Source organism: Rattus norvegicus, chromosome 4, assembly GCF_036323735.1.
Source record: "Rattus norvegicus strain BN/NHsdMcwi chromosome 4, GRCr8, whole genome shotgun sequence".
Lineage (NCBI taxonomy): Eukaryota > Metazoa > Chordata > Mammalia > Rodentia > Muridae > Rattus > Rattus norvegicus.
Genome location: NC_086022.1, coordinates 39,601,324 through 39,627,690, shown reverse-complemented (window position 1 = coordinate 39,627,690; position 26,367 = coordinate 39,601,324). Strand labels below are relative to the sequence as shown.

At 36.3% G+C, this 26,367-nt stretch overlaps 1 long non-coding RNA gene across 1 annotated transcript; it reads right to left on the bottom strand.

Moving 5' to 3' along the window:
- Nucleotides 1-15,287: 15,287 nt before the first annotated feature.
- LOC120102154 (uncharacterized) lies at nucleotides 15,288-19,855 on the bottom strand. Its single transcript, XR_005503327.2, has 3 exons — nucleotides 19,347-19,855; nucleotides 15,758-15,809; nucleotides 15,288-15,383 (listed from the first exon to the last, which is right to left on the bottom strand). It is a non-coding gene; the product is annotated as an uncharacterized LOC120102154 (long non-coding RNA).
- Nucleotides 19,856-26,367: the final 6,512 nt, after the last annotated feature.

Sequence of the window (26,367 nt, the reverse complement as noted above, 5' to 3'; positions counted from 1 at the left end):
ACTGAACTACACAGACTGCACTGATTGTGGGAACTGAACTCAGCTGAGCTTTACCGCACTCAACTGAACCCCACTAAACTGAAATCAATAATCCCTACACTGCTCTCTTTTACTTCTTTTGAGAGTTGGGAGAATCTTATCTCTGGATCTTTATGTTAAATCTTTCTCTGATTCATCACTTTGTCTGCCTATCAATTAGATGTCATTGCTTTCCAGGTAGATCATTCCGGGTGTGTTTGCATTATAGACATATCACATAGACATAGGATGGTTTTGGTTATGATCCCTTGCCAGAGAAGCCATGATGTTACACTAAAATTTTTCTATAACTTCCACTACAATTTAAGAAGATAAAGATTATCTTTTCACATCTAAATATAATCAGTAAATACCAATGGTAACATATATTTTTCTTTTTTTCTTTTTTTTTGTGTGGATACATACATTTTGTCCCCATCTTTATTAACTTGAGTATTTCTTATTTACATTTTGATTGTTGTTCCCCTTCCCGGTTTCCAGGCCAACATCCCCCTAACACCTCCCACTCCCCTTCTCTGTGGGTGTTCCCCTCCCCATCCTCCCCCCATTGCCGCCCTCCCCCCAAAAGTCACGTTCACTGGGGGTTCAGTCTTGGCAGGACCAAGGGCTTCCCCTTCCACTGGTGCTCTTACTAGGATATTCATTGCTACCTATGAGGTTGGAGCCCAGGGTCAGTCCACGTATAGTCTTTGGGTAGTGGCTTAGGCCATGGAAGCTCTGGTTGGTTGGCATTGTTGTTCATATGGGGTCTCGAGCTCCTTCAAGCTCTTACAGTCCTTTCTCTGGTTCCTTCAACGGGGTTCCCATTCTCATTTCAGTGGTTTGCTGCTGGCATTCACCTATGTATTTGCTGTATTCTGGCTGTGTCTCTCAGGACAGATCTACATCTGGTTCCTGTCGGCCTGCACTTCTTTGCTTCATCCATCTTGTCTAATTGGATGGCTGTATATGTATGGGCCACATGTGGGGAGGCTCTGAATGGGTGTTCCTTCTGCCTCTGTTCTAAACCTTGCCTCCCTATTCCCTACCAAGGGTATTCTTGTTCCCCTTTTAAAGAAGGAGTGAAGCATTCACATTTTGGTCATCCTTCTTGAGTTTCATGTGTTCTGTGCATCTAGGGTAATTCGAGCATTTGGGCTAATAGCCACTTATCAATGAATGCATACCATGTGTGTTTTTCTGTGATTGGGTTACCTCACTCAGGATGATATTTTCCAGTTCCATCCATTTGCCTATGAATTTCATAAAGTCATTGTTTTTGATAGCTGACTAATATTCCATTGTGTAGATGTACCACATTTTCTGTATCCATTCCTCCGTTGAAGGGCATCTGGGTTCTCTCCAGGTTCTGGCTATTATAAATAAGGCTGCTATGAACATAGTGGAGCATGTGTCTTTGTTATATATTGGGGCATCTTTTTTTTTTTTTTGGATCTTTTTTTCGGAGCTGGGAACCGAACCCAGGGCCTTGCGCTTCCTAGGCAAGCGCTCTACCACTGAGCTAAATCCCCAACCCCATATTGGGGCATCTTTTGAGTATATATTTTTCTTCATAAATGTGTAATTTTAAATTGCAAATTGAAATATTTCCTTCACCAATAACATAGGAAGTATGGTTTTTGAGAGGAATACGTAGATATATTTTTACTATGGCTTGAAATATATTTTTAGTTTACTTTGAACTCTCAATTTAGTTGGTTAACAGAAATTAATTTAAAAAAATATCGCTTAAATTTATTTCACTTTACATTAGTGAGCCAATGCATAAAGAAAAATGCTAATATAGTCAGAAGATTATACTTAACATTTCTGGATGAAGAACGATATGAATTTCTTTTATTTGCCTGCTGTAATTATTATCTCAAAAGTTTATTGCCTCTGTCTCCTACAATAGTCCTACTTCTGGAAGCTTCTAGATTCTGTATAATCTTGTCTAAACATTGAATGCGTTCACATCTGAGACTTACTGTTCAGTAAGCTTACCAATTCTAACAGTTTTTTTTTTTTTTTTTAAACTCTGGCTGGTTGGTCAACTCAGCCGTTTTAACTCAAAACTGATTGATCCAATCTGGCTTCTCTTCAGGCCTCTGACTTTTTGCATTACTTGACATGAAACTGTCTTTGACAACTTGTTCTAATTTTCAGACTCCTTCTCATTCTATGACTCACCTGTTTTCAGCTATCTTTGACTTAATTTTTTTTCAACCAGTCTTTGTAAAACTCCCTGTAAAACCGACTCTCTCCCTCTCCATTACCGCTCAAGTAGCTTCCCATTCCTCTCTTCTCATGGGAGTTGGGCATATCCTATTCTGTCAAATCTTTCTCTGATTCATCATTTGTCTACCTCTCAATTAGATATCACTTACAAATATGGCTGCTTCCTTCTAAAAAGTAACTTAACCCTTATTGTTTGGGCTTAAAAGTGTGCATGAAAGTCATGTCTATATTTTAGCCATAGGAATTAAAGGTCTGTGCTGAGGTTGAACCATACCAAAACTAGAAACGACTATTCCAGTAAAGAACACAGTCTTAAATCTCAAGGTTCACAAAATGATCAAATAGCTTGGAACAAACAGGTTTTTATAAATTATAGCCAATTTTCCCTATATCCTCACAGAATTCTAAGAATACAAATTAGTTTCAAAATATATTTAAAAATTTTGCCACAACATAATCATAAACAAGTACTGAAGTGACACAAGAAACTTGGACCCCTTATGTTCACTGAGCCTCCGTGGTCAGAACAAATGAAATCCCCTAGGTGTAGGGGTTTGGCTCTTACCAACACATTTTGATTATGGTTTCTGTTGCTGATACAAATCATTATCTTAAATGATTAGGGTAATAATTTTCTTGCATCTTTATGAATATAAGTGTTCTATACATAGTTATGATTAGATTAATGTAAATTTCAAGTAAATTCCTTTCTAAGACCAATATCATACTATAAGTGTTGCTTTTGTCTCTGTCCCTCAACTCTGCCTCCTCAGTCCAGACTGTGTAATCTCAGTTCATAGGTCCACGTCACATGGCCGGATATTATATCATGGTGCGCCTGCACAGCTCTCACAATGGACATGGCTAGTTACAGGTGTGTGAGGAAGTCAGGTACTAGTCATGAGACTTAGCTTAAGTCCCAGGAACCGTCTTGGGACTGCCGCCATACCCGCTCCCCTCATCTCCCCCTTCCTTATGTTTTTGGAAGAGAGAATGCCTGTCTTAGGTTGCCCACTGCAGCAATGCCCCTTACCCATATCTGGAGACAAACAGCTTAGGTTTGATCCCTGTCTTAGGTTGGTTACACGCCCAGGGAGTCTTACCCCTCATTGACTACTTCTCTAGCATGCCAAGCCACACTTGAGGAGACTGTCCCGTCTCCACCACTGCAAAAGCCTGTATCATTAAGGCTTGAGTTCTGCGCTGATGAAACTGTATACAGCACATGCACCAAAAGGCCAGGACGCTAATAAGAATCAGATATAGGGCAAGTCCAGCAAGTCCAACCCATTCTTTCAGCCACGAAGCAACGGTGGCAATCTAATTGGCCAGTCCTCCAGCTAAGGACATGCTCTGTGTTGGCTTAAATCATCCTTTGTGGTGTGCTGCTATGGTTCTGGTCCCCTGCCTTGCTGCCTGTGAGTCTGGAGGCTTCAGCTGTTAGGAACCAGAGGCTGGTTAGCTTTGAGATTGTGGAGGGCTCTTCGTGCTGCAGCAGACTTTGTGATCCGGTAGCTACGACCAACACCTTTAAACTTCCCCTTTCCCACCACTTCCACGGTGACCGTCCACTCGAGTGGAGTTGATATGGACGATGGATTGTCTCAATTCCTGAACTAGTCCATCAAGGTGTTGAGACCAAATTCCTGTAAGATACTGAGATATATTACGGGATATCTTAGCAGCACTGAAGTTAGTGTGTGTGTGTGTGTGTGTGTGTGTGTGTGTGTATGTGTGTGTGTGTGTGTTTAATTCATGAATACAGAGAAATATGGAGGTAAACAAGAAGTAAGTTCACCTGCTGTGAGCTCAGAGTAGATTAACAATTCAATGCTACAGATAGAGTATGAATGTACTAATAAATAAATTAATTGAAATAGCATTCTAATTTCAAAAATGATTGACATCATACTGTATCATTCACTGTTTATAGCTACATATGCTACAGTGTAGTAGCTTTGTTACAAAAAATAAAAATTAGTTTATTAGTCTATGGAAATTTCTCTTTAGTAAAATCTTATGTTACTTGGCTTCTGTATAGTCTCTCTTTGAACAAAACCTTATTCCATGAATGAATGCATGTCCTTGTAATGTAACAATTGCATTTTGGATCTTTCTGTTTGTAGAGTAATAGACACAGGATGTAAGAGTCAATATATTACAGTATAAATAAGATATATGATGAGTTGTGTATGTGTGAGTGTGCGTGTGTAAAAAAATGAGTGAGAGAGACAGAGACAGAGACAGAGAATGACTAAAATATAAGCATCTCTCATTTTCCGATTCCTCTTTCCAATAACTACTCTAGCTGAAATTAAATTACAGAATGTGAGCACAATATAAGTTAAGCCACCACTAGCTCTCAGAGGGCTCCATTCACTAACAATATATGCTCATTTTGTGTGCACTTTCTGATAATTTTCTGAAAGGGCCTCATGACCCACCATTTCTTCAGAAATTATTAGCCAATAAGAGTCTTCACCCAAGGGGTTACTAGCTATATAATATTTTTTTGCGGCACTCTCTTGGAGATCACAAAAGAAAGAAGTGTTTAGTGAAGAAAGGAAAATGGAATGAGGAAAAGGGAAATAGGTAAATCGTATTGAGTAATTGCACTAAGGGAGTAGAAAGGACAGCTAATATAAAGTGGCAACTCTTGAAATTTACCCACAATAACATGAACAAGTTCTGAGTTAAGTGTGTACTTACTATTTTAAAAATAAAACAAAATCATGTATTTATAGGAAATTGATGTGAAAATATTTGGTCTAAAAATCCTATATAAGTAAATGTCACTGAACTGATGGATACCTGAATTCAAATTACAAGTATGTGGTTACAAATTGCTATTTGGATTTCAATAATGATGTCTCTGATTGCTGAGTGGATGGTTAATATGTGAAACCAGCATGAGGATTCTAATTCATTTTGTGTAAATTCAGAGTCAGGTACCAATAAGAACCACCATTGTAATCTAAAACAAAATTGAGAGCATTCTTCATTTTATATTTTTATATATTATTGTAATTTCATAAATTATTATTTACACATACACACACACACACATTCACATCCACCCATAAAACACCCCAGTAAATTGTTTTTCTCCAAATTCATGTTTTCATTTCTTAATTTTGTATACCATTGTATGAAATTGCTGCTGCCAATAATCACAGAGCTATGGGACCATCCACTGACATGTGATGCCAATGTGACAATGGCTGTAGCATCAAAGAAAAGTGAATATTCCTTTCCTAATGGTCCTTAATTGCTAATACCCCTTTAGCTAGGAATGGGACACCATAAATACTTTTTCAACTTTCTATCTGATAATACTGAGGATGACATCTACAGGAAGCAAAACCTAACTAGAATGCTATACTGTAACTTCTATGTGCAAGCACAAAAGAGGAAAAATTGAACATAATTTAAAAAACTATAAGAAGAGAGAAATAGACATGGTTGATATTTTACAAGCAATATGATTCTGAATGGGAGTCTGCCAATTTTTAGCAATAGATTTAAGTACATTGAAAACAGATCATGTACAAACTTGGTTATTATAAGTATTGTCAGTATAGTTTTCTCTTTAATCGTAGTATATAAAAGGTTTAAGTGGCTTCCTATGTCTTGTTTAGTTGAATATTTTTGTTGAGCGCATATTATATTCACGATATCAATCTTGTAGCAGAGGTTCACAAACCAGAATAAGTAGACTACTGTGGTTATATAAATGACAAAGGTATCTGAGAACTAAAGGTAACACACAGCATGAATTCATGATCTGTAGATCAAGAGTTTAGTTTTAAAGGAACTGTTTTTCTGCCAAAAGCCTAAAATCAGGCTCACAAAAGACTGAAATCAAGGTGTTGATGGGGATGCAATTCACAGCTCTTTTCTAAGCTCATTACATTGATGATAGAATTCAAGTTTCAATTGCTGTAGGCAGAGGCTTTTTCTCTTTCAAAAGACCTACCCCTTTTCTGAAAAATAAACAGGAGTCTCTGTTGTCCCACATCATTTTATGTAAACCTCTAATCAGATCTGACCTTCTTAGTAACCATCCATTGGATTAACTCAAATGGTTCTGAGTCGTAACCATTTTGTAGGATATAGTCTACCAATTTTCTTGTCTTAGGTTGAAGTAATAAAGTATTTTGGGGTGTAGGTAAATCTGAATACTCCATGGATTTTTTTATTTGTCAGTGTAGTTGAGAAAGGAATGCTCAGGTTGAGACATAAAGGCTGGGTTGGGTTGTAAATGAAAAGAAAGCGATCAGACATTGTGTAGCCCAAGGAGTTTGTGTATCTTTCAGAGATCAGAGATATTACAGAGAATCTGAGACACAAGAATAAACCACCTTGGTTTGAGAAGAACTAATTATATTATGAAAGAGTTTACAAATTCAGAAAACATGTTGCCCATTCCTCATGTGCCAACTGTGTTATTCATCTCTACTTCTATGTTTGTTCTTTATACTTGAGCCACACAATGAACAACATTTTTCAATATGCTCATAACAACTCTTACTTTGTTCCTTAAATCACCTTTCTTTCCTTTATCTTAGTGTTTTTATATCATTAATTAATATAATTAATAGCATAATACTAACTAAACTGTCAAATGAAGGATGGACAGGTGTGATTCTAATGGAAGGATAGATCTTGTAATGTGAGCTAAATTTGTATTTTATGAACTATATTGACATGGTATTATGTATATATAAAAGATACTGTATTTCAATTTTTTTCCAAAAACAACTGTAAGCATACTACAATTTTTTATGCATCAATGTATAGAATTTATGTACTCAAATTTAGCCTTCATTTTGGTGTTATCAGGATGTAAGATATTTTAAAAGGAAATTAATTAACAAACTGGGCAAAACTATTTTTAAGATTTCTTGTTCTGTTTTTTAAGACATGATAAAATACAGTTTCAAGAACCATCTTTCAGAAATGAAATGAGGGCTCTCCTAGACACCAGACATGCTACTTCAACTTAGACTCTAATTGAAAAGAAGCAAATCTTATCTGTCCATAGATTACTGGTATTACTGAAGGATTCTGACATCCCCCCCCAAATGCTAATGTTAAGGTAAAAGATTCGATTTCTTTTCTTATTTTTTTAATACAACTTTTTATTAATGCCATGACCAAAGAAACTTAATAGAGAAAATGATTACTTTTCCATAGTTCAAAGTTGAAGGTGAAATCAATTTTAGTGGGGGAAATTAAGGCAGCAGGAGTTTGAATTATCTGGCCACATTATGACTGCAGTCAAACAAGTTATGAGTGCAAGCATGCTGTTTGTCACCTTGCGTCTTATATCATCCCAGTAGCATTATTTAGGCATGATTAGATCACAATCCAGGTAACATCATCAATGAGCAAAAGGAAGTGGAGTATAATTGTGTGAAGCTGATGATTGGAGGTATGAGTATGACAAGAATATCTTGTCCATCCATTGACTGACTGTCTCTATTCTAGTCCTCAATGAGGCTAATAGCTTTGTCTCACTATATGCTCCCTTTCTTGATGTTTCTGTCATCCTTAAGCTCAAGAAATACATACAGATGGCATTTAACGAAATTCAATGGTACCACAACAAAATCAAGTTCTCTTCCTTCTTTATTATCTCTTATCATTATTGCAGAGGTGAAACACTAACCAGCCTGTAGTATTTGTTATTATATCAGGACAAATCATAAACTCTCCTTGAGGCTAGTACCAGTCCTGTTAACCCAATGATAGATAGCCAAAAAGGATTGCACTGTCCCTGATGAGTACAAATACCACAAAGAAATGGAAAATAGACCTTCAAGCTAATTAGTTTTAAATAACCCAGTGTCTCATTTGAGAACAACAGATCTTTCATCACTTGCTGGTGAATTTCATCAATAATTTTTGTCAAAGTCAAGCTTATTGACAATACCTTTGTCAATGAAAGTCTAGCATCAATGTGCACTTTTCTTTTTGTGTCCACAGAGGAACAAAATCTGCATACATGGATGAATCTAAAACTGCAAAACTGCTCTGCTAAATTATATTAAATATCAAAAGTACTCTTATCACTGATATTTAACATGTATTATGCATTGGTCATTATTAAGAACAGTTTGAGGACTACCATGCTCCCAAAGATTCACTTGCTTAATTTTAAAAGTATGAAGTAAACAAGTTAAAGATGAATGTACCATCCTCCCTTGCTCATCAGCAAACTTCCCATTCCTCCTTGACAGTTAATGAGTAGGAGTCAAGATTCCATTTCCTGTGCTGCTTTGGCAACATTGCATTCATGGTGTTAATAAAAGAATACTTAGGAAATCTTCAAATAGAGATTGCTCCCTTGAGACTGATTCTTCTTCTTTTTTATTATCAAAAGCTCCCAGAGTTAAAATACTTTTCAGTCAAAAAAATTTTTTATTAAATTTAAAGACCATAATACAGAGGGAACTCAGACCCACATGTGTCAACCAGAGATAACTTGCCATATGACCATGGTTACTGCTATGCACTCAGAGTAAAGCAACATTGCATGGGATGTTATGTCTTCAATGATTTACTGAGACAAATGCTTTCCTGAATCTTTCAGTCTATATTTACATGTACTGAACTGTGTCATGTAACACTGATATATCTTTGGGTGACCATATGTGAATTCTTGTGTGTTACAAAAATTTTCTGTATTTTTGATTTTCTTTGTTTCTAAAGTCTACCATAAAGTAAAAGCCAAGCAAGCTGAGTGGCTTAAAACGCCAGGCCACATTCAGTCACATTCTATTAAATGCATGCTCAAAACAAGGTGCTTTTAATGATAAGTCTGTAGGTACTCAATTCACCGACATTACTGAATTGAGGATATTCTATGGCTTTAACTCTATTAGTATTTGCTTCATGGAGAGGTAGTAGGTGGATTCAGGAGGAGTAAGGGTAAGGAGTGCTTGCTGAGCATAATGAATATACATTGTATGAAACTGTCAAATAATAATAATTTATATGAAAATAAACAATGTTTTAGAAAAATTACTTTCAAAAGACACTAGGAAAGGATACTTCTTTTTGTCTTCTAACTTCTGTTGGTTTGCAGGCAATGTGTGGAATTCTGCTCTTTTTATCTGTTTCATATCAATGTCCTTCTCTCAGATGTTGTTATCTATCTTACACAGATACTGGTAATTAGACGTACTCAGGTCAATATCAATTCATGCCACCTGTAAATGTTCTACTTCTAAATTAAGATAATTTATTGAGTTTCCAGTCGTACATAAAATTTAGAGTGTGCAGTAGAACCTTATTCATAATCATAGGTTTTTCCTCATAGAGTCAGTAAAACATGTCTTCTAATCCATTTCAGTTTTTTTGAATATTATCTCCATATTGCTGGCTTTATTTGTTATTGTATGGCAAAAATGTCAAATTTATATATGTATGTGTGTGTATGTATATATATATATATATATATAATGTATGTAAACATTTTTACTTTTCATTGTTTTCTATATATATTTAAATATACATGCTTTGTTCTAATTTGACTAATATCGATATTGCAAATTCTAGAAATACTCATTAAGCATTGATTTAAACTAAAACCTCATGTTGCCTACAGAATAAGAGAGATATATAAATGGAAAATGGTCAATTAGTGACAATTAATTGCTGGTAGCCAAGAAAAATGTTCTAGTCCTTTCAAAGCAGCTTCCAAACTTAGTGCATTTGCTGTGCATTCTCACCAATATATTGTCATACACAAAAAATTATGAAAGTTTTCCCTCTTTTCTTTCCCACTTTCATCGATTTGAATTTCTTTAGGTAATGGTATCCTGCCAAAAAATGAAAAGTACATCTAAGATGACGGTGTACAATTATTCTTAAGTAAACATTTGCAATGAATTAAAGTGTGTTGTTATAATGAGAATTGCAAATCTGTCAATTGATTTGTTATGGTGTTACATATCTCAAAATTAAGTTGTTTTATTTAGAAAGATAATACAAAACTACGTGTGTTCTTATTTCTTTTTTTGTGGGTTAATATTTATTTATTTATTTATTATTTTATTTTTTTATTAACTTGAGTATTTCTTGTTTACATTTCGAATGTTATTCCCTTTCCCGTTTTCCGGGCCAACATCCCCCTAACCCCTCTCCCTCCCCTTCTATATCGGTGTTCCCCTCCCCATCCTCCCCCCGTTACTGCCCTCCCCCCAACAATCACTTTCACTGGGGGTTCAGTCTTAGCAGGACCAAGGGCTTCCCCTTCCACTGGTGCTCGTACTAGGCTGTTCATTGCTACCTATGAGGTTGGAGCCCAGGGTCAGTCCATGTATATTCTTTGGGTAGTGGCTCAGTCCCTGGAAGCTCTGGTTCGTTGGCATTGTTGTTCATATGGGGTCTTGAGCCCGTTCAAGCTCTTCCAGTCCTTTCTCTGATTCCTTCAACAGGGGTTCCGTTCTCAGTTCAGTGGTTTGCTGCTGGCATTGGCCTATGAAAGCCTATGTTGTTTTGTATATGCTATTATAGAAATAAAATATAAACATGTATACATATTTCAATATTTATATGAATTTTTAATGTAGTGATTTTATCTTCATTATTTGATAAATTTAGTTAAAATATACCTATATCACTTATGCCTTCTCTTTCTGTCTAGTACCTCCCATGCCCTTCACTTTGTAACCTCTCCTGTTTTGCTGCTCACCCTGAAATGGAAGGCCCCCTTCTTTATTATATAGATGAAAATACAATCATCTGACTCCATTCACTATTTTTGATGCTATGGCTTCAGGAATGAATGCGTTGCATAACCAATTGAGAGGCACCTCTCTAGGAGAGGTCAATTCCTCATCTACCATCATTTATTAGTGACCTGTAGCTCTTTGTCTAGTTGTGGCACCTGGATGAACATCTACTGATACTGTGGTAGTTAAAATGGTGGTTATGGAGCCACATCAAAGAGAGGAAGTCTTATAGCACAGTTTCTTGTATTCTGATTCTTACAGTTTTATCATTCCTTTCTCCATAATAGTCCCTAAACCAAAGAGGCAGAAATTTGTTCTATAAATCTGTACCTTGGGACTGAGTTTCCCTATAATTCATTGATTCATATTACCTTCAGTTGTGGGTTTCTATAATTGTCTCCAGTTGTGGTTAATGAAAGCTTCTTTAATGAGGGGAGTTATCCACTCTTATCAGAGGGTAGAAGGGTAAGTCTTAGAACATAGGAATTGTGCTGCTCTAGCAAAGAGGCAGTTGTAGATTCTCTTTTAATGTGAAAAAATTTACCAACCCCTGGATAGTTAGTTTGGTTTCTAGTACCACCTGGATGCTAAGTCCTCCAAGTTAAGGATTAAGTCCACTTAGATGACATTGGTTAGCACCATCATGTGAGTATCAATATTTTCCGTGCTAGACACTGTATTGTTCATAGGTGTTATGCCAGGTGGGCTGTTATCGATGATTTGTACTGTATTTTATGGTATTATGGAAGTTAGACTATACTCAAGGGGCTTTCAGGTTAGAGATAATCATCATTGTATAACTAACATCAATGAAGCAGCTTTAGGTAATCAATCATTTACTTTAGAGATCATTTTTTGTCATATTATGAAATTTAATATGATGACAACACCAACAATTTTGCTGGTCCAACATTTAATAATAATAGGAAATTAATTTCAGAATAATGTATGTTCATTAAGTGGCTGTGTCTCCTGCAGACGGTAGCAATGATATGGTACTAATGGGGCTCATTTCTAGTTTATTGTAAAATAGCTTCCAGTTTTCCAAGCTAGAAATCGAAAGCATTTGAACCACATTATTTGCTTTTCACTTTTATGTTTAGTACCCTGTTAATGAGCTTATATAATGCCATCTAGCAGCCAAATTTTTCATTAGATTTGCTTTTATTCGAGCTTATCTGAAAAAATATGTATTTATTAGAGAACAAAAATAAACTTATTGCCATTCTCCAAGGAACATTAATTAGATCAGCGTTTTCTAATCCCCAGAAATGCTTACAAGATTATACAGAATTCACCTCCTATATATTACCTAATGGTTTTGTCAACACATACATAGAAGATGTTAAAAAATAATTGAGCTTTTAGTAAACTCAGAATTCCTATTTAGCTGTTTCTCAGCAAAGTTTATGCTACAGATGGGGTTCAGAATTATTTTCAAAGAGATTCAAACTCTTCCTCATGACAACTAAAATTCTATGCTGTTACAATTCTACAAAAAAAAAAGTCAACTGTAAACATAATGGGTTATTTTTGAGAAATTAAACTGATTTAAATATTTTTCTGTAATATGAGAAATCTTCAGTGACTACAATTTCCCTACTAAACTACCATACTTGTGTAATAAGGATGCAGTTAGTTTTACATTAATGAAAATTCAACTTATACTCTCTCATATGTAACTTGGTATCTTTTCTGAGGATTGGGGAACAGACTTTATTTGGCTTACATTTCCATATTGCTTTTCATTATTGAAGAATGTCAGGACATGAACTCAAACAGGGCAAGATCCTGGAGGCAGGAGCTGATGGAGAAGCCATGGAGATGTGCTGCTTATGAGCTTGTATACCAGGACTTTTCCAGCATGCTTTCTTATAGAATGCAAGACCACCACCAAAGGGATCGCATCACCCACCATGGACTTGACCCTGCCAAACTGATCAATAGTTGAGAAAACGTTTTACAACTAGTTCTCATGAAGGTGTTTTCTCAACTGAGACTCATTCCTATTGGATGATTCTAGCTTGTGTCAAGTTGACCAAAAAAAAAAAAAAAAAAAAACAGCCAGCACAGAAAGGAATAATTAAACAGTTTAGTTACATTGAGAGCTATGGAAAGCTGCTTTGTGGGTTTATTTCTTTCAGTGTGAAACCTGAAATGGATTGATCACAAGCTGTTCAATGACTCACCCACTGCCAGGATCCTGCCCAAACTGTGGGCAATTTTGGATTGCCCACCTCACTGCCTCACCAAGTTAGGCCAGTTTTCCAAAGCTCCACAGGAAAATCTCTCAGACTTTCTGGGTCTGACAGATGAAAAGGGATGCTGCCCTGTGAGGCAACTGAGAACTTACTATTTCACAGCCAAAGACAGAACACCTCTGCCAGCACCTCCCAAAAACATAAGGAACACTGTCTTAGTTAGGGTTTTCATTGCTGTGAAGAGACACCATGACTAAGGCAACTTTTATAAAGCACAGCATTTACTGAGCGTTGACTTACAACTTCAGAGATTCAGTCAGTCATCATCATGGCAGTATCCAGGCAGACATGATGCTAGTGGAGCTGAGAGTTACTACATCTTGTTCTGACTGCAGCTAGAAGAAACTGACTCCCTCACTGTGAGAGTTTCAAAGGCTACCCCCATTTTGATGAACTTCCTCCAGCATGAACACACCTCCTCCAAGAAGACGATAGCTCCTAATAGTGTTACTTCCCCATTTGTCAAGTAAATTCAAACCACTACAGTCACCATAGAAGAATATGCATCCATAAAAATGTATTTTGTACATTCCTTTAAGAATGTTGTCTACATTGTGAGCTAGCACCCACTGGGTTCTACCAGGATCTAATATCTAAATGTGTCATTTGTCATATTCAAGCAAAATCATAATTTTTCAATATCATTTTCCATGTTTTCCCTCAAACTTCCTCATACACACTCTAGTAGAAACTATTTACTGTCTTTTCAACTCAGTAGGAATTATAACAAAATTGGGTATGTTATCATGTACTATTGTGCACATTACATTTTTTAAATTTCATCAGATTAATTTGATAGCTGAATGTTGAATTTAATAAGATAAGAAAGGAAACAGAAATCAGACACATATAAGTATATTAATTTTTATTTTTTGTTTGTTCTGTAATCTTTTATTTTTACACTCTAGACTTTATCCCCTTCAGAGTGCACCCTCTGACTCTTCCATATCCACAATCTACTCCCCTTGCCCTGTCTCCAGGAGAATGTCCCCAATTACAAAACTCTCCCCACCAAACCTCCCCACTCCGTGGAGTCCCAAGTCTCTCGAAGGTTAGGTGCAACTTCTTTGAGCCTAGACCTCTGCCCTATGTGAGTTTGAGGCCTCATGTCAGCTGGTGTATGCTGCCTGGTTGGTAGCTCAGTATTTGAGAGATCTCGAGGATCCAGGTCAGTTGAGTAGCTGGTCTTCCCAGGGAGCCACCCTCCTCCTCAGATTCTTCCAGGTTTTACCTAATTCAACCGGAGAGGTCACCAGCTTCTGTTTCTTGGTTGAGTACAAATATCTGCATCCGAATCTTTTGGCTGCTTGTTGGACCTTTCAGAGGGCAGTAATGAAAGTCCCCTGTTTTTAATCACACCTTAGAATCATTAATAGTGTTAGGCTTTGGGGATCCCCTTGAGCTGGATCTCAAATTCTGCCTGCCACTGGACTTCCCCTTCTTCGGTATCCCCTCCATTGTTTGTTCCTGCAGTACTTTTAGAGAGCAACAATTATGGGTCAGAGTTTCTGACTGTTGGATGACAACGCCATTCTTCCTCTTGATGCCTTGTCTTTCTACTGGGGGTGGGCTCTATAAATCACCTCTCCCCACTGTAGGGCATTTCATCTAAGGTCTCTCCCTTTGAGTCCTAAGAGACTATTACTTCCTAAATCTCTGGTACATTCCAGAGTCTCACACCCCACCCTCTTAACCTCGTGAAGTTGCCTGTTTAGATTCTTTCTACTGGCCCTCAGAGATTCAGTCCTGTTTCCACCCCCAGTACCTGATCATGTTTTCCTCTTTCCCTCTCTGTCACCTTCCCCACCTCCTGTGATTGCTTTCTTCTCCCTCTCAATTGAGACTGAGGCATCCTCACTTGTGTCCTTTCTTGAGTTCTGTGGATTGTATCCTGGAAATGTTATATATTTTGTCTATTATCCACTTATTAGTGAACACATACCATGTACATCCTTTTGGGTCTGCGTTACCACAGTCAAGGTGATATTTTTTAGTTCATCCATCTACTTGCAAAACTCATGAGCCCTTGTTGGTAATAACTGACTAATATTTCATTGTGTATAGAATGTGTACAGTTTTCTGTATCCAATCTTCTCTTGTGGGTCCTCTGGATTGTTTTCAGCTTCTGGAAATAAATTTAAAGGAATTCAGACACAATGTATATATTAGTCACATTTCTATTAGGATTACAGATATTTGAGATATCTTACAAGTAGAAAATATTAATTTATGTCTCTCTGTGTGTGTGTTTCATGATCTATACATGTTCATGTATGCATGAATATGTATGTGGGGCAAGGAAGACAGTCATCAACATTTAGTATCTTTATTGCTATTTACTTTATTTTCCTTATTGTTATGTACCTGATTTCCCAGAGACAGGGCCACTCACTGAACCTGGTTAGAGCTTACAGAGTCCCCTACATTCACTTCTCTGAAACTTCCTGGGATTCATCTATTTCTGCCTCGCTTTCCAGCACTGGCATTACTGACACTTACCAAAACACCTGGCCTTTATATAGTGCTGTGTCAACGAGGGTGCTGAGGGTACCTGGAAGAGAATGGAGGATAAGAGACGTGAAGAAGGACACCAACAAGAGTCTGATCAAGGCGACGATTTTATTTTTTCCCAAGACTGAATTTATACCATAACAGGGGCAACAGAGAGAGGAGAGAAGTGGGAAAAACTTACTCAGGCCAAGGACACAGTATTCGTGTGGTCAGCTGATGTCAACAGGATGTTGGTTTTTCAGAAAGGTTACAGGTCATCACCTTGGGTACCTTGACATCAGATGTATTTCTCAGCATGGTCAGAACTTTATCATATCATTATTCATCCTGACCACCATATTTGTATTAATCTTCTGCAGCTGGCAGGGAGTTTCCATGAACCCAGTCATACTTAACTCTAACCATAATAATAACATCAATAATGGAGGGTGTCAAGGGCATCGCTTCGTCTTCATGCTTGTGAAAGTAGTTCACCTACTGAATTGTCTCTTGAAAAGTTATGATTTGGGTCAATTTGGGACTTTTCATCTCATAATAAATAGTTTGGATTGCTTCGGATCTATGATAGTTCATCAAATTTGATCAAGTACATTTTATAGAGCACTATTCTATTATATTTATTATTATTATTATTATTATTATTATTATTATTATTTATATGAGTACACTGCAGTTGTCTTCAAACACACACCAGAAGAGGGCATCAGATTCCTTTACAGATGGTTGTGAGCCACCATGTGGTTGCTGGGGAATTGAACTCAGGACCACTGGAAGAGCACTTAGTGTTCTTAAGTACTGAGCCATCTCTCCAGCCCTAGACAGCTGTTCTTATTATGGCTAGAAAATGAGAAAGGAAAAAGAGAACTAGAATCCCAATGCCCCGTTCAAAATCAAGTAACTGGTAATTAAAAAAAAAAAAAAAAAACTACCACTAAACCCAATGCTTGATGTTTTGACATCTCCTGATTATGTATTATTGTATTGAAAACCTTTACAACACAGGCTCCTGAAAAAAGGCTCCATTTCAAGTTAAACCAATAAAAGGTTTTAGATATTGTTTATGACAAAATTGTGAGATTAAAATTGAGATATTAATGTTATCATTATCATTATAGGTCTTTTTATCATGAAGCTGAATTCCTTTTTTCTATGAATGTATTTGTTTTTGGCAGTTCAAACATCACACCTTACACTTGCTACATAAGTGTTCTTCTCTGATTTAAATCTCTACTTTGTACTTTTATAAAAATTTAAAAGTATTAACACATTATCTTTGATAACTTACTATTCTCAGGAATCTCCCATTTTCCACAAAATTTGACCTTCTAGCTCATTCCTTCAGTTCAGGATTGCCCAAAGAATTTTCCAGATTTATCTGGATCATAAAAAGATTCCAATATTTAACCTTTGATAAGGCAACAGAATTATAATTGTCAATACAGGCATAATTTGATTATATTTCTCAATTCTGTCTCACATTAAATAATATTACCTTTATTTTCACTCTTATAAATGATTCCTTTAAATTGTTGAAGAAACACAGAAAACAAAACCAAAAATCATGAAATCCTGCCTTTCCCCAAATAAAGACTGTTAGTTAAAATGCATGCTCCAGAGACAAGAGCTGAATTTCTTCATGAAAGTCAAAGTTATCCAATATTTTTTTCTATTCATGTTAGGCTTTTTATTTTCCAGAATATAAAGTAGAAATTCAGGTTTGAATTTACTGCCTGTAGAATAAGGAGATCCCATCTGTGGAAACAGCTGTGAAGGAGAGTACTTGAATCCATTTAATATCAATTGCAAATCTCATTGATCAAAATTCCCACACAGAACAAATCTAGTTAAGTGTGCTGACTGGTCCTTTCTATTTAGATAGCATGTCCAAGTTTTTTCAGTAGGAACTGAATGAGACTGCTGTGGCAGATTAAATTATTCTTAACTTATTTCATGTAATAATATTAATATTCTCACTAACAGAATAGGGAATTCATCAGGGCATATACTTTCATTCAATGTTTTGTAAGTTTTGATAAGTTTGTCATTTTTATTTGTTTAAACTAAAGTATTTCTCATTACAATGAGTTCTAAATAATGTAGAATATATAATTAACATTATTCTGTATTTTCTATCAGTGAATTACTGCTGCAATTTACATTTGGAGCTTCCAATAAACACACACACACACACACACACACACAGGAGCGCGCGCACATGTCTTCCTTTTTCTGCCTTTTTGATGAAGGTTGACTTCAGAAACAGAAACAGAATGTGCTGTAAACACAACAAGCAGACTTGACAGTTATCTGATACCCTAACAAGCCATTTGTTGTTCTGAGCAACTAAGTCAACAAACTTCAGTGCACTGGGAATGGTCCCTTAGACGCTGATGCTGTTATTTCTTCTCCTTTCCTATGAACCCTTAAGAGGTTTATGGCACGTCTGGCTTCTGACCCTTCTAGTGTGTTCCTTCTCTTTAGATTTGTCCAAAGAATTTCCAAAAATTAACTGGAGCATAAAAATATGTTCTACTTTCTTGCCTCTTTTACCTTTGGTAAGGCAGCAGAATATAATTTTAGTCCATGCATAGTTTGGTTATATTTCTCAGTTCCGTCTCATATTTTGTGACATAGATATTCACTATATTTTGTTCTAAGTATTCATGATAAATACCCATTTATATTATATGGAATCTTTTGAAACAGACAATTATGACAATATACATAAAACTAATTTGGTAACAAATTGTTTTTCAATAATACCAAAATCTGCAAATTCAATGCAATCCTTATTGCTAGTTCAATGGTAGAAAAACTGAAAGTGACTTTCAGTAACTCTTCCATCCATCTCTCTATCACCTATCTTCCTACTTGCTTATTCATTTGCCTATCTATTCTTTTTCTTTATATATATTTATCTATCTATCTACCATGCAATCAATGTATCTTGAATTTTCTGCTATCCTGAATTACAGGCTGGATTTCTAAGGCTAACTTCTCCATAATGCTATTCACTAAAGTCTATAAATATTTCTTCCTGGGAATTTCTTGCTCTCATTCTAATCTTTAATTCCTACAAATTGCCTTTGCTTATTGATTTAAACCTACAATTTCACAATTTTTATCATATACATTAGCAATAACTTAGAAGTCATTACTATCTCTGTGATTAAAGGCACTTACTTGGAAATATATGTCATTCAGTGTTATTGAACAAGCCAACAAAGCCAAGTCATAAATTCACTTTTCCCTGATTTTGACTAGTAAATTCTGTGAAAACTATGTTGTTTTCTTTGATATGAAAATGGAATTCAGTGAATTCGTTTGACATATTTTAATTTCCCTTTAAATTACTGGTTTTGTGTAGAATGTTTGAACAAGTTCCATTATCTATTGCTGAAGGTGACTACTAAACATTGGAGAATTAAAACAAACAGTATAGTATTCCCAAATGTTCTTGTTCAGAAGTAGAAAGAGTGTTAGGCTCGTGAATAGTAGGAAGCCCATGTGATATCTGCTGGAATTGTAGAAGATGAGGATTCACTGTCTAAATCAATTTTTTCCCAAACCTCTTTACCATTTTCTTGCTTCCCCTTCTCTCTTTCTGTATATTTCTTGTCACACAGAATGGTCTCAGGGCACTCATAGTTAAGTGGTAGTCTCTAAAAGGACAAGATACAAATTGTACACTTGAATTAGGCTCTGGAATAGAAAATGTTCACTTCCACTATGCACTCCACCAAAGCACTTACAAACCAACCAAGCTGTTGCCCTCTGTCAGGAAGGTACTGTATGACCATGTATTCCAACAGTTCATCAGTGGAATAGATGTTTGGGTGGGCCAATTTTAAGCCCTGCATCCAGGCCTGAGAGGTATCTGAATTTCTAAGAACCATGGCTTTCTAATGCCATACCCTAAGTGTCTGGGTTCCGCTGTCAACCTGCAGCAAGTGCCAGCTCTCCTGAATGCTGTGGCAAATGAGGAACAGAGTCTGGTCTCCCACTCTCATGACCTAGGTCACGCTTTCTCACTTCCCATAGGTAGCAAATGATAATGGTGGGAACAGAGCATTTGACTCTCATCACAGCCAGTTAATAGCAAACAAGAGTCTGTTCCTCTTTTACTTCGTCTATAATTAATAGACCTGCAACCATACAAATTTAATAAATTCAATTTTTTAATTGAGAATCTCCTTCCTAGATGTATCAAATTAGTTCTTGTCTTCAAATTGTTTTTGTCTCTTTTTGGGAGATTATTATTTAATATAACAATCTTTTCCATTTTCTTTCTTTTCTTCAAACCCTTCCATAGACAACTCCCTGCCCCTTCAAATTCAGGATATCTTTTATCACTAATTATTGTTACATGTATATATGTATATAAAATTATGTGTTTGAAATGGTCATTCATTTTTCTTGAGAATCACAAATTGAACCAGATTGACTGACCAGCAAGCCCCAGGATTTTCCTATCTCCCCTGTCTTTGTCTAACTAGTTCTAGAAATAAAGATACACAGCACTTAACCAGACTTTTAATTGGATTTCTACCATCGACCTCAGGTTCTCAAGCTTGCATACAAGGAGCTGACCAATAGAGAAGTCATGTCAAACTCTTACTGTAATCTTATAGAACATTTCATTCATCCTGTAGAAACATGTCACATTTTTAGTTTATAAAATATAAAATGAAAATGGCTCAAGTCTTGAATGTGAGAAAGATAATAGAACATTCTAATAGAGTAGCTACTGCTTTTGTTAGCTGCCCTTACAACTCTTGTGATATTTATTTACAAGTCGGAAATATATTTGTGTCTGTCTCTGTCTCTCTTCTCTCTCTCTCTCTCTCTCTCTCTCTCTCTCTCTCTCTCTCTCTCTCTCTCTCTCCACAACTCTAGCAATGTTCAACCTTGCTAACTGATGTGATTTTTAAGGTCTTCAGTTTCTAGTAACTGGACACAGGTATTTCATATGTGTATATATATATATATATATTCACATATATATACATATATGTATATATTTTTAAATTAATTTGAGAATAATTATCTCAAATCTTCAGTCATCTCCTTTAGTATCAGACTTGAAATTAATAATTAAAACATTTATCTGTGCATTATTCCTTATGTGTCATCCATTAGATGATTATGGCTCAAATAGGGAAACTAATTCTCATGATTCTGACATCATACAGTATTTATATTATAGCATACTCATACTTCTCACTGCTTGATATTTTCTCTTATCCAGAATACTGTAGATAGTTCTTTTTGACTTAGAATGAACCAGTTCTTCATCAGGGTTTCTGGAACACATATTAGTGGTTGACTTGCTTGCTTATCTATTGTTTTATTCAGACACCCTTGATTGCATAACCTCAAAACATATTCCTACGTTTTCTACTATTATTTGGTAGATGTTTTGCATTAAAGATTCTGTATACAAACTTTAAATCTCTCTTGAATTCAGTCCTAAATCATCAGCTATATATAATTATACTATCATCTGGACCATCAGGGAAGAAGGTAGAAGGTGCCAAAAATCCTTAGAGGGATATCACCTTCCGTACGGAAAAATGGTGTTTATTCCAAATTTGATATAAAGAAATTTATATATATACATATATATATATACATATATATATGTGTGTGTGTGTGTGTGTGTGTGTGTGTGTGTGTCTCAAAATCTGAAAGAAAAAGTTGACTTTGACAATTGATAGAGTGCAGATGAAGTTCTGTGAGTCACAGAAGAATGAGCTGCCTCTTAAACTGCTCGGTCTACACTGCAAGTGACAGGATTCATTTGAAAGCTCCCCTTTCTCCCTACCTTGGTCTTTAAATATTGGTTAATGCTTCATTATTTGATTATTTTTTGAAAATTCAATATATGACTTAGTGATTATTTGGTAACATCTACTTTTTGTTCCCTGTTGAATCAGTCAAAATCTTTCCACTGAAAGTGATTTCTGAATGAAAATGAATTCCATGGGATAACATATGTATCTTAGAATGGCATCTGATATTGACTGAGTTCCCTTTATTCCCAAACTGGAGACAGAGATAGGAAGAGCTCTGTTACCTCTTGGCTGTTGTGGTCTACATAGTCAAGTCCCAGTCATATGCTATGCATTAACACTCTGTCTTAAAAACAAACAAACAAACATGCAGGCAAAATAAATAAAGTAAATCAAAACAAAAATACCAAAAGAAGGACATCAGATTTCTTTGCTTTGTTGCCTTTTCTATTAAGGATTTAAAAACCTAAATTTTTTATTGGATATATGTCTTTATTTACATTTCAAATGTTTTTCCCTTTCCCGGTTTTGTGTCCATAAGCCCCCTATACCCTCACCCTCACCCATAAGGGTGTTTCCTGCACCAACCCCACCTACTGCCCCCCTCCTCCAACATTCCCCTGCACTGGAGGTCCAATTGGCAGAATAAAGGGCTTCACTTTCCACTGGTGCCCATAAGGGCTATTGTCTGCTACATATGCAGTTGGAGCCCTGAGTCAGTCCATGTATATTCTTTGGAGAGTGGTTTAGTCTCTGGAAGCTCTGGTTGGTTGGCATTGTTGTTCTTATGGGTTTGCAAGCTCCTTTAGCTATTTTAGTCCTTCCTCTAATTTCTCAAAAGGGAGTCCTTGTTCTTAATTGAGTGATTTGCTCCTAGAATTCACCTCTGTATTTGACATGCTCTGGTTGTGTCCCTCAGGAGATATCTATATTCAGTCCCTTTCAGCATGCACTTTTAAGCTTCATCAATCTTATCTAGATTTGGTAGCTGTATATACGTGGGCCAAATGTGGGGCAGGCTCTGAATGGCTGTTCCTTCAGTCTCTGCTCTAAACTTTGCCTCCATATACCCTCCTATGGATATTTTTGTTCCCCCTTTAAAGAAGGAGTGGAAGCCTCTACATTTTGGTCATCCTTCTTCTTGAGTATCCTGTGGTCTGTGGATTGCAACTAGGGTAATTCGAGCTTTTTGTCTAATATTCACTTATCAAGGAGAGCATCCCATGTCTTTTTTTGTGATTGTGTTACCTGACTCAGGATGGTATTTTCTAGTTCATTCCATTTGCCTATGAATTTCATGAAGTCATTGCTTTTGATTGCTGAGTAGTACTCCATTGTGTAGATGTAACACATTTTTTAATACATTCCTCTTTTGAGGTTCTTTCCAACTTCTAGGTATGATAAATAAGGCTTCTAAGAACATAGAGGAGCATATGTCTTTGTTGTATGTTGGAGCATCTTTTAGGTATATGCCCAGGAGCAGTATAGCTGGGTCCTCAGGTAGTGGAATGTCCAATATTCTGAGGAACCTCCAGGCTGATTTCTAGAGTGCTTGTACTAGTTTGCAGTCCCACCTTCAATGGGGGAGTGTTCCTCTTTCTCCACAACCAGCATCTGCTGTCACCTGAGACTTTATCTTAGCCATTCTGACTGGTGTGAGGTGGAATCTCAGGGTTGTTTTGATTTGCATTTCCCTGATGACTAAGGATGTTGAACATTTCTTTAGGTGCCTTTTGGCCATTTGATAATTCGCAGCTGAGAATTATTTGTTTAACTCTGTAGCCCATTTTTAATAGGGTTATTTGGCTCTCTCAAGTCTAACTTCCTGAGTTCTTAGTATATTTTGGATATTAGCCCTCTTTCAGATGTATCATTGATAAAGATCTTTTCCCAATCTGTTCACTGTTGTTTTGTCCTAATGAGTGTGTCCTTTACCTTACAGAAGCTTTGCAGGTTTATGAGATCCCATTTGTCAATTCTTTTTTTTTTTTTGTTCTTTTTTTCGGAGCTGGGGACCGAACCGAGGGCCTTGCGCTTCCTAGGCAAGCGCTCTACCACTGAGCTAAATCCCCAACCCCCCATTTGTCAATTCTTGATCCTAAAACATAAACATTTTCGTTTAGAAAATTTTTCCCAGTGCCAATGGGTTTGAGACACTTTCCCACTTTTTTCTTTAATAGTTTGATGTATCTGGTTTGATGTGGAGGTTGTTGATCCACTTGGACTTAAGCTTTTTATAGGTGATAAGAATTGATCAATTTGCATTCTTATACATGCTGACCTCTAGCTGAACTGGCACCATTTGTTGAAAATGCTATTCTTTTTCCATTGGATGGTTTTAGATCCTTTCTCAAAGATCAAAAGACCATAGTTATGTGGGTTCATTTCTGGGTCTTCAATTCTGTTCCACTTATCTATCTGCCTGTCTCTGTACCAGTACCATACAGTTTTTATGACTATTGCTCTGTAATAATGTTTGAAGTCAGGGATGGTGATTCCCCCAGAAGTTCCTTTATAATTGAGTATGGTTTTCACTATCCCGGATTTTATGTTATTCCAAATGAATTTGTAAATTGCTTTTTCTATTTCTATAAAGAATTGAGTAGGAATTTTGATGGGGATTGCATTGAATTTATAGATCGCTTTTGGCAAAATGAGCATTTTTAGTATATTAATCCTGCCAATCCATGAGCGTGGGAGATTTTTCCATCTTCTGAGATTTTCTTAAATTGCTTTCTTCAGATATTTGAGGTTGTTGTCAAACTGATCTTTCATTTGTTTGGTTAACGTCACACCAAGATATTTTATAATATTTGGGACTATTGTGAAGGGTGTTATTTCCCTAATTTCTTTCTTTGCCTATTTATCCTTTGAGTAGAGGAAGGCAACTGATTCATTTGAGGTAATTTTATACCCAGACACTTTGCTGAAGTTTTTAACAGGTTTAGTAGTTCTCTGGTGGAACATTTGGGGTCACTTAAGTATACTATCATATCATGTATAAGTAATGATATTTTGATTTCTTCCCTTCCCATTTGTATCCCTTTGGCCTCCTTTAGCTATCTGATTGCTTTGGCTAGGACTTTGAGTACTATATTGAATAAATAGGGAGAGATTTGGCAGCCTTGTCTAGTCCTTGATCTTAGTGGGATTGCTACAATTTTCTCTCCATTTAGTTTGATGTTAGCTACTAGTTTACCATATATTGCTTTTAGTATGTTTAGGTATGGGCCTTGTATTCCTGTTCTTTCCAGGACTTTTATCATGAAGGGGTGTTGAATTCTGTCAAATTCTTTCTTGGCATCTAATGAAATGATCATGTGGTTTTATCTTTGAGTTTGTTTATATAGTTGATTATGTTCTTGGATTTCCGTATATTAAACCATCCCTGCATGCCTGGGATGAAGCCTACTTGATCATGGTGGATGATTGTTTTGATGTGCTCTTGGATTCGGTTTGCCAGAATTTTATTGAGTATTTTTGTGTCGATATTCATAAGGGAAATTGGTCTGAAGTTCTCTTTCTTTGTTGTGTCTTTGTGTGGTTTAGGTATAAGAGTAATTGTGGCTTCGTAGAAGGAATTCGGTAGGGCTCCATCTGTTTCAATTTTGTGGAATAGTTTGGATAATATTGGTATGAGGTCTTCTATGAAGGTTTGATAGAATTCTGCACTAAACCCGCCTGGACCTGGGCTCTTTTTGGTTGGGAGACCTTTAATGACTGCTTCTATTTCCTTAGGAGTTATGGGGTTGTTTAACTGGTTTATCTGTTCCTGATTTAACTTCGATACCTGGTATCTGTCTTGGAAATTGTCCATTTCCTCCAGGCTTTCCAGTTTTTTTGAAAATAGGCTTTTGTAGTAGGATCTGATGATTTTTTTTTAATTTCCTCAGATTTTGTTGTTATGTTTCCCTTTTCATTTCTGATTTTGTTAATTTGGATACATTCTCTGTGACCTCTTGTTAGTCTGGCAAAGGGTTTATCTATCTTGTTGATTTTCTCAAAGAATCAGTTCCTGGTTTTCTTGATTCTTTGTATAGTCCTTTTCGTTTCTACTTGGTTGATTTTAGTCCAGAGTTAGATTATTTCCTGCCTTCAACTCCTCTTGGGTGTATTTGTTTCTTTTTGTTCCAGAGCTTTTAGTTTCTATCAAGCTGCTGACAAATGCTCTCTCCTGTTTCTTTTTGCAGGCACTCAGAGCCATGAATTTTCCTCTTAACACTGCTTTCACTGTTTCCCATAAGTTTGGTTATGTCATGTCTTCATTTTCATTAAATTCTAAGAAGACTTTAATTTCTTTCTTTATTTATTCTTTGACCAAGTTGTCATTGAGTAGAGTGTTGTTCAACTTCCTTGTATATGTGGGCTTTCTGTTGTTAATGTTGTTATTGAAGACCAGCATTACTCCCTGGTGATGGAATTATTTCTTATTCCTGTATCTCTTGAGGCCTGTTTGTGACTGATTATATGGTCAATTTTGGAGAAGGTACCATAATGGGCTGAGAAGAAGGTATATTCTTTTATTTTAGTATAGAATGTTCTATAAATATCTGTTAAATCCGTTTGGTTCATGACTTCTGTTAGTTTCTCTATGTCTCTGTTTAATTTCTGTTTCCATGATCTGTCCATTGATGAGCGTGGTGCGATGAAATCTCCTACTATTATTGTGTGAGATGCAATGTGTGATTTGAGCTTTAGTAAGGTTACTTTTATGAATGTACTTGCCCTTGTATTTGGGGCATAGATATTTAGGATTGAGTGTTCACCTTGGTGGATTTTCCCTTTGATGAATATGAAGTGTCCTTT